At 31.4% G+C, this 13,990-nt stretch overlaps 1 protein-coding gene across 1 annotated transcript in view; it reads left to right on the forward strand.

Moving 5' to 3' along the window:
- Positions 1 to 7,015: 7,015 nt before the first annotated feature.
- LOC129231031 (biogenesis of lysosome-related organelles complex 1 subunit 6-like) overlaps positions 7,016 to 13,990 on the forward strand; it is a 44,236-nt gene continuing 37,261 nt past the window's right edge. The window contains exon 1 of the mRNA XM_054865277.1: positions 7,016 to 7,047. The gene's annotated coding sequence lies outside the window, so the exon portion shown is untranslated. The remainder of the gene's footprint in view (positions 7,048 to 13,990) is intronic.

A 13,990-nucleotide genomic window follows, 5' to 3' on the forward strand; every position in this document is an offset into this window, starting at 1 on the left:
AAAATCAGAAATTAATTAGAAATTTCCTTAATAATAAATCATTCTTTCTGATAATTTAAATTTTAAAAATGATTATTGAAATAAAACTAAATAGATCGGGAATTATGTTTCAAAGCAATTATAGAAAAATGAAATATACTACAAACTTTATAAAAAACACTTTGAAGTGAAAATTAAATTACTTCCTTGTAAATAAAACTAGCCATTTTTACCACTACGGCAAAGAAGTATTTTTACTGAGAGGGGTTTTCTTCATCTTGGCAAAACTCTGTCAATCCAACTCGATATTGATAACTGAGAGTCATGGTAACATACACGAAATATTGTAAGTAAAGAATCCTGCATTTACCTTACATAAAAGCTTCAGAAATTAAAATAGTATATCATTGATACACATAAATAATACAAGTTTAAAAACTAATCATGTCCCCTTCCGAAATTTGTTTTAAGCTATACCGCTACGGCCGACTAAGATAAATCACTTTTTTCCAAGATTTGTGAAATGATCACATTTTTTAATCTCTCAGATCTTTAATTTTAAATAACTGTATGTATTATAATTAGTTGAAGTTGATTGTCTTTGTGTATTTGTAACATTGTAAGGGTTTATTTTTCGTTTTCTTTTTAAATGAGTGAGTAAAATAAGGTTAGTGTCAGGGTTGGAAAAAAACTGGGTTTTTAGCTTAAACTAGGTTTTTTTTGTTACAAAAGGGTTTATTTGGTTTAAACACTATTTGTTAGAAGAACAGCTTTATTTTCTGAGATTCACAAAGACTTTGTTTATTAATTGTCAATTAATGTTAAATATTCATAGTTGTACCTAATTTCATGATTATTAATTAAATAATTAAGAGCAAAAACTTGTAATTTAATTTCTCCATAAGTAGAGCTTTCTACAGCAAAAATATTTTTTGAAAAGCTTTCAACTTTTGAAAAACTAGACTTAAATAGGCTTTGGCATAAATAATTAATCAGAACAATAATTTATTATGATATTTAAAACATAATTATGTATAATCAAGAATAAATCTTGCAAATTAATTTCCTGGTAATAGTTTTTTTGTGAAAAAAAAGGTAAAATTTAAATCATTCATTCTCAAGTACAGAGAGCAATTTGAAGTATGGATAAATGGAGAACAAGTCTAATGAACATCACATAGCTTTAAAATTCCAAGGATCAACATATTAAGTAATATCACAAATCAAGCAAGTTTGGTATTGAATTAAGTTTTGTTTGACATATACTTTTTGGGGTATTGAATTGTAAGTAAGTACTTGGCCCATGTAATTCAAAGGAACTTAGTTGTTCAGCCTTGTACACTTCCCCAGACAACCACAAATATCTGTTAGACATCCAAAAAGATCCACCACATATCGAGATATCTGCTGGATATTTTAGTTATCTGGCAGACATCCAGGAATATCCAAGTCATGGATTTGGAGTTTCTAATATCTACCAGATATCCAGATTGTTACATGTTTTAGATATGGATATTCGGATATCCATTGGACATCTGGGTATATCCAAATCGTGGATTTGGATTTTTTTCATATCTGTGAGATATCCAGACTTTTACATGTTTCAGATATAGATATTTGGATATCCTGTAGATAACTATACGATAACCTCCATGTTACATAGCAAATGTCTAGGACATATCTTTTTCAAGATATCTCTTAGATATTTGACTTATAGATATTGTTGGATTTATTTACATTCAGACATCTGCATGAAATTGTTTTATTTTTCATGTTTTATTAAAAAACAATATTTTTTTACTGCATTGAAATGTGTGACATAGTGTTAATTAACTGTAACTTAAACGCTTGAGGCCTCGTGCTCTCCACATTTTACAAAACGTTGTTAATCAGTCCAGCCACGCCATTTCTCTCGCTTCTTGTGTTCTGTTTTGAACGCAAGCGGTCGCTGAGCTCAATACTTTGAGTTTGTATTATGTATTAATTTGTATTAGTTTATTTCTTTGTGTTATAGTGCATATATTTTTATATACGTTGGTTTAATTTGCATTCTAATTATTTTGAATTTTAGCTGTGATTTTATGCTTTGTTTTGCTTAATAATTCGTATTAATAAAATTTGTAGGTGAACAATTATTTAGCATTATTTCTTTTCAATCGTTATAGTATGTTTTTGACATAACTATGTTCTTTTTTAGCAAAACTAACTTAATGGTTTAACAGTTGCAATTCTTTTTCTAGCATGCTTCCCAATCTATTATTTAATTTTTTTATGTACAGTACTTGATTTTGTGTATGTAAATAAAGATCTTTGAGCTATTTCTGTGGGTTTCTCTAAATTTCCAATAAAAAGATTAATTTCACTAAAATATTTGTCATAAGATATAATTTTTATATATTATAATTGTTATGAGATATAATTTTTCAGCTTCTCAAAAAGTGGAATGAAGTCAAGATTACAGTTCCAAACAGAAAAAGCAGGGAGAGTACAGGAAATGTTGATATATTTTTTTTTACAACTCTGGAAAATGCAGGGAATTTTGTTTTTAATTGAAGTGGCAAAAACCAATGCCCAAACATGTGAACTTCCAAAAAAGAAAATAATAATTGGAAAAAAGAGAGATCAATAACAAAATAAAATTAAGAGATGGTAATTTTTACTTTGAATTTTTTTTTTTTTTTTTAATTTTGCTTTAGTACGTTTTTAACTGTCTAGCATAAAAGCAAACATTGTTTATTACTTTGTTCGACATAAATCTTAATTTCATGCTAAAAGACCTTTTTTTTTTAAAAATAAAATAAACATTACCTAAATTCAGTCACAATGCTATTATTTCAGTTATGATTACTTTTTCTTTATATTATTGGAGGAGAAATGAAGGAAAACTTATCCTTTGTATGAAAGAAAAAAGGAAATCTGTAAGTAATTACTACAAAGTTTGTAAGACGAATATAAAAACTCAATTTTTTGTATTAATAAATAAGTTATTTATAAATAACTATCAGTAACATGGCTGTTAGACTGCATTGAGCCTGTAAAATTGTATACATTTATAAATAACTTATTCATAAGTTTAAAAAAACTTCGATTTCTAAAGCCCTAAATCTTTACAACTTCATACTATTTGAACAATAAGATATCGTTTATAATATTATAGAAATTAAAACTTTTCGTAAGAATTATACAGTGAAAGACATGTTACTAATTTGTTTAATATTTTAAAGCTGTAAGAAAATTTACAGGTTTAAAAATCATAACTTTTTGTATTAACAGATGAGTTAGTTATAAATATCAACACTTTTACTCATATTATCAGTAAATGGGCTGTTATAACTGCATTGGGCCTTGAAAATGAAGATATTTATAAATAATTTATCTTTTAATACAAAAAATGCGATTTTTAGACCTGTAAATTTGCTTACAGCTTTAAAGTATATTTAAAACTACATCAAATCCAGAAAACATAGCTTTTGATATCTCATATACATCTAAGAGATTTAAAATGCATATCTATTTCATAACTATACGATATCCTAGAGCTATCTGGATATAATATCGCTTGAACATGAAAGAGATATCTATAGCATATCCAAGAGCTAACCAAAACCTCCCTTCCATATCTCCAGCATATCCAAGGGAGATCGAGATATCTCGACGTCGCTTGGAATCCAGACGTTGCAACCTTTTTACCTCTGGTGGATATTCTCTTGGACATTCGGATATGCTATAGATATCTGTTGAATAAGGTCAATGTCCAGCTTGTTATCCCTTAGATATCTATAGGAAGTAGTTTGGAAATATGTGGCTGTCTGGGTCTGTACTCAGTAGAATAAGCTGCATTGATTTTGAAAAAGAGAAAGAAAAAAACTAATTAACAAACCTGAATTGCATTAAATATAGTGATGAATTTGGAAATTTATTGATCTAACTAATCTCTAAAGCTTTGCAGATTAGTTTGCATTAATTAAGTTTTACATTTTAATTGTGTTGCATTAATTAAGTACAAAATTTTTGAAAACATTTTGGTCAAACAACCCTGGTTAAGAAAGCCGAGATTTTAAACACTGAAATTTAAGACTGCAATAATAAAGAAAAAAATATAGCACATTTATTTTGTAAAATGCATACAAATATTAATACATATTCATAATATAACTCACCTTGTGGGATTTGCAGTCTTGCTAAAAGTAATGTATATTCTGTGTTAGTTATGTTTTGAAATTTTTTCATTTTTTTTTTTTTTTTTTTTTTCACAATTTATCGATGATCATAAACAAATTTCTGGACCTCCTGACACGAACATAAACTCTTCATCAATTTCTTTTAGTTTTGGAATACGTAGATTTCTCATTGAAACATTGCGCATCCACAGTCACGGCGATGGTGCTGCCATCTATCGGTATATAAAATAATGGAGGCAAGGCACTTAGTATGCAGTCCTCGACATAAATACAGTTGAAGTCAGTTGTGACTCTGAATCGAATCGAATCGAATCCACAGTCACATTTTATTAGCAACTACGCGCTTTCGGAAAGAAAAACTATGAAGCGCGTATTTTGCTCTTGCACTGCGCATGCTTCAGTACGTCAATAACTTTTTTCGCCAAGCTCGTTTCTGTTTACAATGTAGCCAATTGGCGACCGCGTGCTCCTCAGATGCCCGCATTTTGGAAAGACGCGGCATCTTGCTTGCGAGTCGCAAGTTGCGACTAAAGCTGATGCTGTTTCCTACACGATATATACCGGCGGAGGACGTGACGTACCTTAGGACCGCAGATATCGACGTTTGCAGAGGTGTCCAAATACTTATTGGTAGTTAGTGTATAACCCCAGTAAGCAAAATATCTTGCCTCAGTATTGCATAAAGGTTGACGTGCAAGAAAAATCATCTTGCATTAATGCTGCCTCAATGTTGTTATGTTACTCCATTTATGCTGTCAGCATGCTGCCACAATATTGACTGACAAGGTGTATGCAGCATAATATCAGGAAAATATCAAGGTATGCTGCTTTTGTAATGTTGCATACGTATTGATATGACAGGATAATATCAAGATGTTGTCATGACAGCATGAAAGCAAGGTCTAAACAAGATGATCTTGCTTTTGTAATGTTGCATACGTATTGATATGACAGAATAATATCAAGATGTTGTCATGACAGCATGAAATCAAGGTCTAGGCAAGATGATCTTGCTTTTGTAACATTGCATACGTATTGACATGACAGGAAAATGTCAGGATACATTGTCATGACAGTATGAAATCAGCACGTTTGCAAGGTGTTTTATCTATTTATTTTATTTATTTATTTTATTTTATTTTTTGTATTATTTTCACTTTAAAGTCCAGAATTAAATTTCATTCTTTAATTATTTCTGTTATTCTTCAATTTAGTTTTCTAGCCTAAGAATATTTTCTTAAAGCTGACATCTGATCGGAAATTCATATAAATGTATTAATAGTACTCGCAATTTAATTTAAAAAATGAAAGTTTCTTCGTTTTGCGTAATACTTGACTTATTTTTTAAATTCATGCTTCTAATTGTATTATAAAGACATAAAATGCCTAGTTAGGAATAATTGCGGAAGTTTTTATAACACATTTAGGAGTAAATAAAGTAAAATAACAAATAAGTAAATAAATACAATAAAGTACATTTCCAAATGGATGTCAACATTGAAAATATAGCATGGACAAAACACATGAATTTATCTTAAAGAATAACATAAATAACCATTGAATAAAATTAATCTTACTCATGAGATTGAAGTGATAATACGAAATTCTGGGCTTCATGTCCTTTGTTTCAAAGTCTAGGGACGAAAAAAGTTATTTTCGGCCATTTTTAACATTGATCACACATCGTCTGCGATATGATTTGTTTAGTACTATATTAATAAATAAATGCAGTTATCAGTCATTCATAAGTTATTCCTAAAACAATACGATTCCACACTAATAACTAAGCAACCAACTTAACGAAGCCTAAAGAAATGCAACGCCACGTGCAGCTCCTCTGAACCGACTGAATCAAATTAGAAAGATGTGCCACCAAGCAATGCGAGGGACGCTGGGTAGAAAGAACTGTGCGCATGCGCAAGTATCAACGAAGGTCCACCTGTTCTATTGTGTACTAATTACCTTGACGGCGACAGCATGAAATCAATATCATCTTGACGGCGTCAACATGTATGCAATGTTGTTATTGTAAGGTAATATCAATATTGATATTTTAAGATGAATGCAATGTTGCATACGTGTTGTTATTGTAATATTGCTTTTTAATCTTTATGCAAGCTTTATGCAGTATGAAACACGTCAATATTGACGCCGTCAGTATAATATCAAGATCTGTCAAGGTTGATGCAAGAAATTTTGCTAGTAGGGACAAAATGCAACAGTTCAAAGCCATCAGCTGTATCGCGTCTGGTTAGTCAACTGCGATCAACCGGTTACTCTGGTTTTGTTCGCTTTTAGTTACCAATCAATTGCGGTTGAACGCACCTGGTTCGTCACCGGCTACCAACCGGTCGACCAGTTGCTCTATGCGAACGAAGCCTCTGCTAACACAAGGATCCATATGTAAATATGTTTGGACTGGGACTTTATTGTTCTGCTTGAAAAAGATTCATCCCTTTTTCAATCATCAAAGCAAAAACGAGCTATCAAGGGAAATGTGTTTATTTGCTTCGGCATAAGAGGGACAACTGCTCCCACTTTACTCCAGGTTTCTATGTAGTTCAGTGTCTTCAAGGCACTACAGTTCTGGGTGACGGGTCAGTCTCTTTTTGCTTTCAAAAATTAAACTAAAAGAAAACTTCCTTGTAGCGTAGCAAATACCTTAAAAATAGCTAGAAAAGAAAGAAAATTTCCATCGGGAGAGGAAATTAAAAGAAAAAAAAAGTCTTCGCCAAACAGACAGATAACCACTGATATAAAACAACCATTCCATTAACCCCATATAGCCAATCAAATGCGTTTATTCCAGGATCGTAAGTAAACACTATATTCTGTCTCTGTGTTTATGTTGATAGCTGGATTGACGTGTTAAAGTTGGTATTAATCGGTATAACTATTTAAGATTCTTCTTTTTTGCTCAATATTCTGAACATTGCACATTATTATCAATGACAAGCAGCTAGAGTTGTGATGATGTTTTTATTTTCTCTGTTTTAAATTAGTTTAAAACGTCAACCCACCCTGCGCTTAAAAAACATTTGTCATTTTTATATATTTTCGTAAAGCATTGCCTTTTGAATAAACAGTAAACCCTCACTAATTCGGACAGCTTTTGATGAACATACTGTATAAATAAATGCCGAGTTGTTGCAATCGTGTATTTTTGACGGCAGTGTTTTGTGTTATTGTAATGTATTTTTTGTAATTTTCTCATATGCAGTTTTTAATTTAATTCTCCCGAATTCAAAATATAATTTTTACTGTGAACAGTAGTTAGTTTATATTCCTTGGCTCTGTTTATAGTTTTGTTTAATCATGAAGACCTGGATCTTCTGTTTGTCCGAATTGATGAAGTTCTACTGTGTTTACAAAATAGCCTTATTTTGTATTTCAAGTTTAAACTCCATTCTGCTGTTTCGTCTCCAAAACTGAAAAATTAAGAATACCGTAATCATAGAAAAGTTAAAATTGCAATTGGAAGCATTCCCGGATCTATACATTTTGGGCCACCCTGCAACAAAACCTGTAGGGCCCCTCCTCAGAGGTCATCAGTGAAAATTTGCAATGTTAATAAATCTTAGTGCTAGTTTCTTTCTAATTTCTTGGTCCCCTTAAGGACGTGGCTCCCCTGCAGTCTTTGTCTACGTAGATCCGGGCCTGATTGGAAGGTAATTTTTAAAGGATTTACCTAATTGATCGATGGAAACAATTTGGAAACTTATAACATATATAACAAGTGTATTAACATACAGAATTTTATGGGGGCACAAGAACAGTTTTTTGTGTCATTAGAGTGTTCCAAAACAGATGCAACCTTAGGAATGTTTGTTCTACCACAATTTTGTTTATCTAGCCATTGATTTAATGCTTAAACATAATTGGTTTTACTGTTCTAAGCATCATGATCAAATTTTAAAAAAAAGACATTAAGTCTGTTCCAGCACTGTATTTTGATAGGTCATGGATTTAAGAATGTTAACAAATCACCAATTTGAATTTTTGTTTTCAAAATTTCCTTCCTTTTGTGTCAGAGTTCCATCAGATCTATGTGATTGAGGATAATAAATATTAAATTTTGTGAAATGTTGTAAAAGCAAATTGTGTTTTTTTTTTTGTTTTTGTTTTGTTTTGAATGTCTCTGGATCATTGAAATATTTATTCTTTAAATAAAACCTGTGTTATTAAAAGGTCCGAATTATGTTTCTACATTGGTGTGGATGAAATAGATCAAGTTTGGTAGGGTTGGTTGGGGGAAGTGGGTCACTAAGATAAGTGGGTCACCCTTCTAATACTGAAATAAAATTTTCAAACTTTTTTACACTGATCATGTTAAATTTCATTACAGTGATTGGTTTTGCATGTACTTGAGTTTCATAGAATTTTTTTCTAGGTCAAAGCAGTTATTCAAAAAAGAAAAAAAAAAAAAAAATCTGAAACATTTTTTTTGTGAGTTCAAGCAACATTTTTCAAAGAAGTGTTTCCAGGTTTTATTATTTTTTTTATGATCATTGATTTTTCATGTATAGTTTAACTTAAAGTTCATACTGCAAAAAATTTTTTTGCATAAAATATTAATAATTGTTTTAAGAGGAGGGGTCTCACTTATCCCATAAATTTTTTCTATAAGGAGTATGTGGGTCCCCTTACTATGGAGACCCCATAATAATGATGATGTTAATATTGAAAGCAACTCTAATTAAATATTTGTGTTAGTGAAGTACAAGACAACTATGCTGACCCCTAGTAGGAATTGATAGTTCAGCTACAAAACCGCTAAAGCTGCTGATTATGTATTTGTGAAACTTACATCAAAGTAAACCATAAAGTATTATGTAGGTCTAAAGTTGGAAGTTGTTAATAGAAATATAAAAAAAAAATAAAAAATACTGCTGAATTTGCAAGAACAAAGAGAAATGGTAGTGAGTTTTTATTGGCCTGGTTCAGAGGACGTTGGAATTATTATTATTAACCTCTAAATTTAATGCATGAATAATATGATTAAAGTTTTCTCTTAATTAGGAGACGGAAGTACTGAAGTGATTTTGGGCACAATAGCATAAATAAAGCACTAAGTTTACTCAAAAAAAAAAAAAAAATTGATAAAAATTTTAATGTTTCTTATTTTTCAATTTAATTTTTTTTTTTTTTTTTCAAATTTAGTGATTTTGATGTCACTGTGTGCTGGCATCAGATAGAACTAGACTATTTAGATGCTTTAGACCAGTACTGCTCCTTAAATTGATCCTCAATTGCTAAATGTTGAAAATTGTCCTTTCAACTGCTGTCATAGATATTGTCAGCTAGCGTCAAGCAGAATGTGCATATTAGGAACTGAGGTCAAAAATCATAATTTTTGGTAATATTCAGTAATGTTGTAGGAAAGGGAGTTGGGGATGCTCTCCCATTTTTTTTTTTTTTTTCAAAATTGAAGTCAATTTTACATTATCTTTGGCAAGATTATGAGTCCCTCTTAATATTACCAATCCCCCTGACTATGCCACTGCATGGATGGTAAGAAAGATATTGGCTTGTTTTGATTAAACACCCATGTTTTTTGGATATGAAATTCAGGAGAAAAATCTTTGAGGAACATATTTTTTACATGACACTTATACTTTAATTGCATTTTCAACTATAAATACAGTGCTGGAAAAATTATTGAGCTCATAAAAAATTTACAAAAGGCAAAAAGGTTTGTAGTGGAATAGTTGATAACACAAATTCAGTTTCTATTTACTTGATCAACATCAAAATAATACACATAAACTTTCTTTAAAAAATGAAAGAAGGAACATAAATTATGCTAATTTCTTACAACCAATGACAATCAACTTTAAAAAAAACTATGAAGTCAATGGCTCTTGCCTCATTTGGCTTAATGAAAGACATGAGAAAGCAGGCTGCCATGAAAGTTTAGGCAAATGTAAACGTGTTATGAGCATTTACTTTGTATTTTCGTTTAATAGGAAGGAAAAGGAAGAAAGTTATCAGATGGTAAATAAAAAAATTAAAAATTCAACTTTAAGTTCAGCTGAAATGTCTGGATCTAAAATTATAACAAAAATTGGAAGGTCCAAGGCTGTAGTTAATAGTTTTCTCAGAAATCTTGAACATAATAGCAGGGGCATTCCAAGGTATTTGGCTGTTACGGACTCTACACTTCATAAGGATGTTTTAGCCTCCTACTCATAATTAGTGCAAATAGTAAAATTAAACTTTTTGTAAATGATTAGTCCTATGTGTAGTTATGTCATAACATTGAAAAAAGTTTAGATTTGTGTTGAATTTCTAAAGATATAGGAAGATATATAGCATGTTACGGACTCTACGCTAAAAAGACATGGAAATTTTTGCTTAAACTATCTTCAAATTTTCTGTAAAAGTAATAATTACTCTTACCTAATGAAGGTTTTCCACTATGTCTCAGTTTATCTATAATACATTTAAGCACCAAAATATTTTTTAAAAAGGTAAAAAATATTTTTTACGGAATTATTTACTAAAGAACTGCACGATTATGAACATGTTACGGACTCTACATATTTGTCACGTTCGAGTATTGTTTGAATTATTGTTTATAGAGTGTAAACAACAACAATACTACCTCATTGTTCAATAGTTACAATGATAGAATCAACTGTTATGACTATTTTTTCATCATATATGTGGAAGGTGCCCACCTGGGGGGGGGGGGAGGGGCATGCCGCAGACTGTGCCATTGAAGTTTTTTTAGGGGGTGTTTTGAGAGGTATTTTTCTCATTTTTGGGGAGAGGTTTTTGATATTATGGGGGAGGGGGTCTGTGGGATATTTAGGGGAGGTGCACCCAAGCTCTAGGGATGGGGGGGGGGGGGTTACCAGATTGAAGGTGGCCTCTTGTTGGAACAGACCAAGTGATATGTTTATTTCTTGAGTCTTGAATTTGATATTAGAAAAGATAGGTTTTAATGCAAATTTCACTAACAATTCAACTTTTATAGTAGAACCTTGGTTATCTGAAGCATAGGCGGATTTAAGCCGAAATATTTGGGGGTGCAACAATAACAGGGATCTGGGGAGGGGGGTATTCCCGGAATAACAAGGCAGTGGCGAAATCAGAAAATAATTTTAGGGCAGGACACACTTTTAAGTTTGAAAAACGTGATGTAAACCATATTTAGGAAGATTAGGGGTTGGGCAATTCTTAACATTTCTAACTGCAGAAAAAGTCTTAAACGAAAGTCGATATTAGAAGCAATGGGTGAATCCAGCTACTGGTTTGGAATGGGATTCACGCCTCAGAAAAATTTGAAATAGTAGTTTTGAAAACGCAGTTTTACAGTTCTTGGTGATATTTTGGGGGCAAGAAAGGTACGCATGGCTCCAAGGTCATTTTTAGAAATTTTAGTCATATAAATGTAATTATAGTCCATATTTATAGTTTGGGTTAGGAATAACACTCATAGATTGTCTCCAATCGATTTTTTGAAAAGCAAATAGAAATACGTACCCCTCTCCCCTCCCCCATGCTACCTCTTTAACTTTTCATAATAAAAGTTCCAAAAATACTACGGAGGACAATTTTTGATACTGTTACCGGACAGGGTGTTCTGGAGCTCTCCCCTAGAAAATTTTCGAAATTGAAATCCTAAAAATGAAGTTTTTCTGTAATACCTCCATGGTATTAAAAAAAAGGATTCTAACACTTAAATATTTCGAAATATAGTAGTTTTCAATACCAAAATGTTAACACTTTTGATGATATTAGAGAAAGGGGGGTCGGAGGGACTAGTTCGAATATTTTCCAAAATTAAAGTCTTAAACACATGAGTGTATGACCATATTTGGTAACGTTAGGGACACTGCAGTTTTTCAAAACTGAAGCTCCAAAAACGCAATTTTAAACGATTTTTGATGTATTTAGGTGATTAGAAGATCTTCCTTGGAAATTTTGCGAAAGTGAAGCCCAAGAAACGAAATTTGAGTTACTCTGTAATAACTTTGGCTGGAGAAAGGGCTTTGGAGAAGAAAAATTTTGAGAACTAATAGGGAAAATGAAAACGAAATAGAAAAAAAATGAAAAAAAGGGAGGAGGGAGATATGAAAGAAAAAGGATTTTGCGAGGAGGAGGGAGGAGGCACAAAATTCACCGCCAATAATCTGAAGCTGTTGAAAAATTTAAATGTCAGTATTTCTTTTTGAAAGAAATTAAATTTTTTTCCCAATATTCTTTTTTTTTTCGTAAAATAACTGTTTTCCCAAAATGAGATCTTTTCTTCTCTTCAATAATAAGAATATTTTTTTAAAACATCTACTCAGCATGTGTGGGGAGAGTCACCAGTCTTGTGTCCCCTCCCCCCTGGATGCACCACTGCAGCAAAATGTCCGGGAGTCCTCCTTCAAAAATTTTTGAAAATTTACCTTAAAAATGTTAGTTTTCTGTTGTTTTCGGTGTAGATTTTATTGATAAAGTTTCTTGCAATAGCCATGGTTTTTTTTTTTTTTTTGGACTTTATTAGCCATTGTTGTTTCAAAATAGAAGAATTGGTATTGATATACGAATAAATACCCAATTACAGAACATGCTATTATTCTATACAATAACACAGCACTGAACAATATATTGTTGGAGAAGTTTTTTTATTTGCATGAAATTATTTATTAGGTTTTTTTTTCCAAATGGATAAAATTACTTACATTCTTAATATCAGCGCAGTTACGTTTTTCTTGCACTAGCGACGTGTGGTGATACACTGGATTCAATTAAATTTACTAGTATAGCAGCTATGCATCCCTCCCCCCCTCCAACTGCGTTTCTGAGTGAAATATACTAAACTATTTTTTTTCAAAACCCAACCAAAAATTTTGGGGGTGCGGCACACCCCCTGGCACCCCCGTAAATCCGCCTATGATCTGAAGTAATCAATACCGGACCATCTTCAGTAAGTCGAAATTTCGGGATAACTTTTTTTTTTGAGGGGGGGGGGGGGACATGTTAGGAAGAAGATGTTTTTAACCCAATACTTTTTAAATCGCATTTTTAAAGTTAAGTTAAATTTTCTGTTAATTTAATTTAAAAAGGCAACATTTTTTGCTTCAGGAATCACATATATTTTTAAGCAACAAAATTTTATTCATTTCCGGTTTAAATAATTGCATTTAATTAATTAAATGTATGATCAGTCTCAGTCATGTATGGCACGAAAGATCTTATATTTTTGTTTAATGGCCCTAATATTAATGTACGAAATGGCATCTGACATGCCTTACTTTGTTCCTTTATTTTAACGTGAAAGTGATTTTTTTCTTTTTTTTTGTACAATATATACTCCTATTTTATACTGGAAATTTTTCAAATGTCACACTGGAAATATACTGAAATTCGGGATCACCAGATCAGTCAACATCCCATAAGATAATAGGGTAAATTGGGACTCGTTAAATCGGCCTTGATAATTTTAATACCCTTTTTTTTTTTTAAATTTACGGCCAACAAAAAGTAGCGCCTAAAGTTCTACAATTCCTATAATGAAATCATATTGTACAGTTATTTCGAACAAATTTCAGAAACTGTTATTTTGGCTGTGCTACTTTTAATTGATTAACTCTCATAACTAAGCAACTTTATTTTTTTAAAATGGTTTTCATGAAAAATGAAGCAATAAATTGAATTCCTCTGCTAAAATAAGTTTTTTAGTTCTTAAGTATTAGCAGTTTATTTTTTGTTGTAGGGAAAAAATCAGGACAACTTTTTTTAGACCAAGTACCTGGGGTATGTTGCTTCACCTTTAGAAAACACACAAAAACTTTTAGAACAATTAAAAAAGCAATACTCCAGTATTAGCAATAGTG

The sequence above is a fragment of the Uloborus diversus genome, chromosome 10 (genome assembly GCF_026930045.1).
Source record: "Uloborus diversus isolate 005 chromosome 10, Udiv.v.3.1, whole genome shotgun sequence".
Taxonomy (NCBI): domain Eukaryota; kingdom Metazoa; phylum Arthropoda; class Arachnida; order Araneae; family Uloboridae; genus Uloborus; species Uloborus diversus.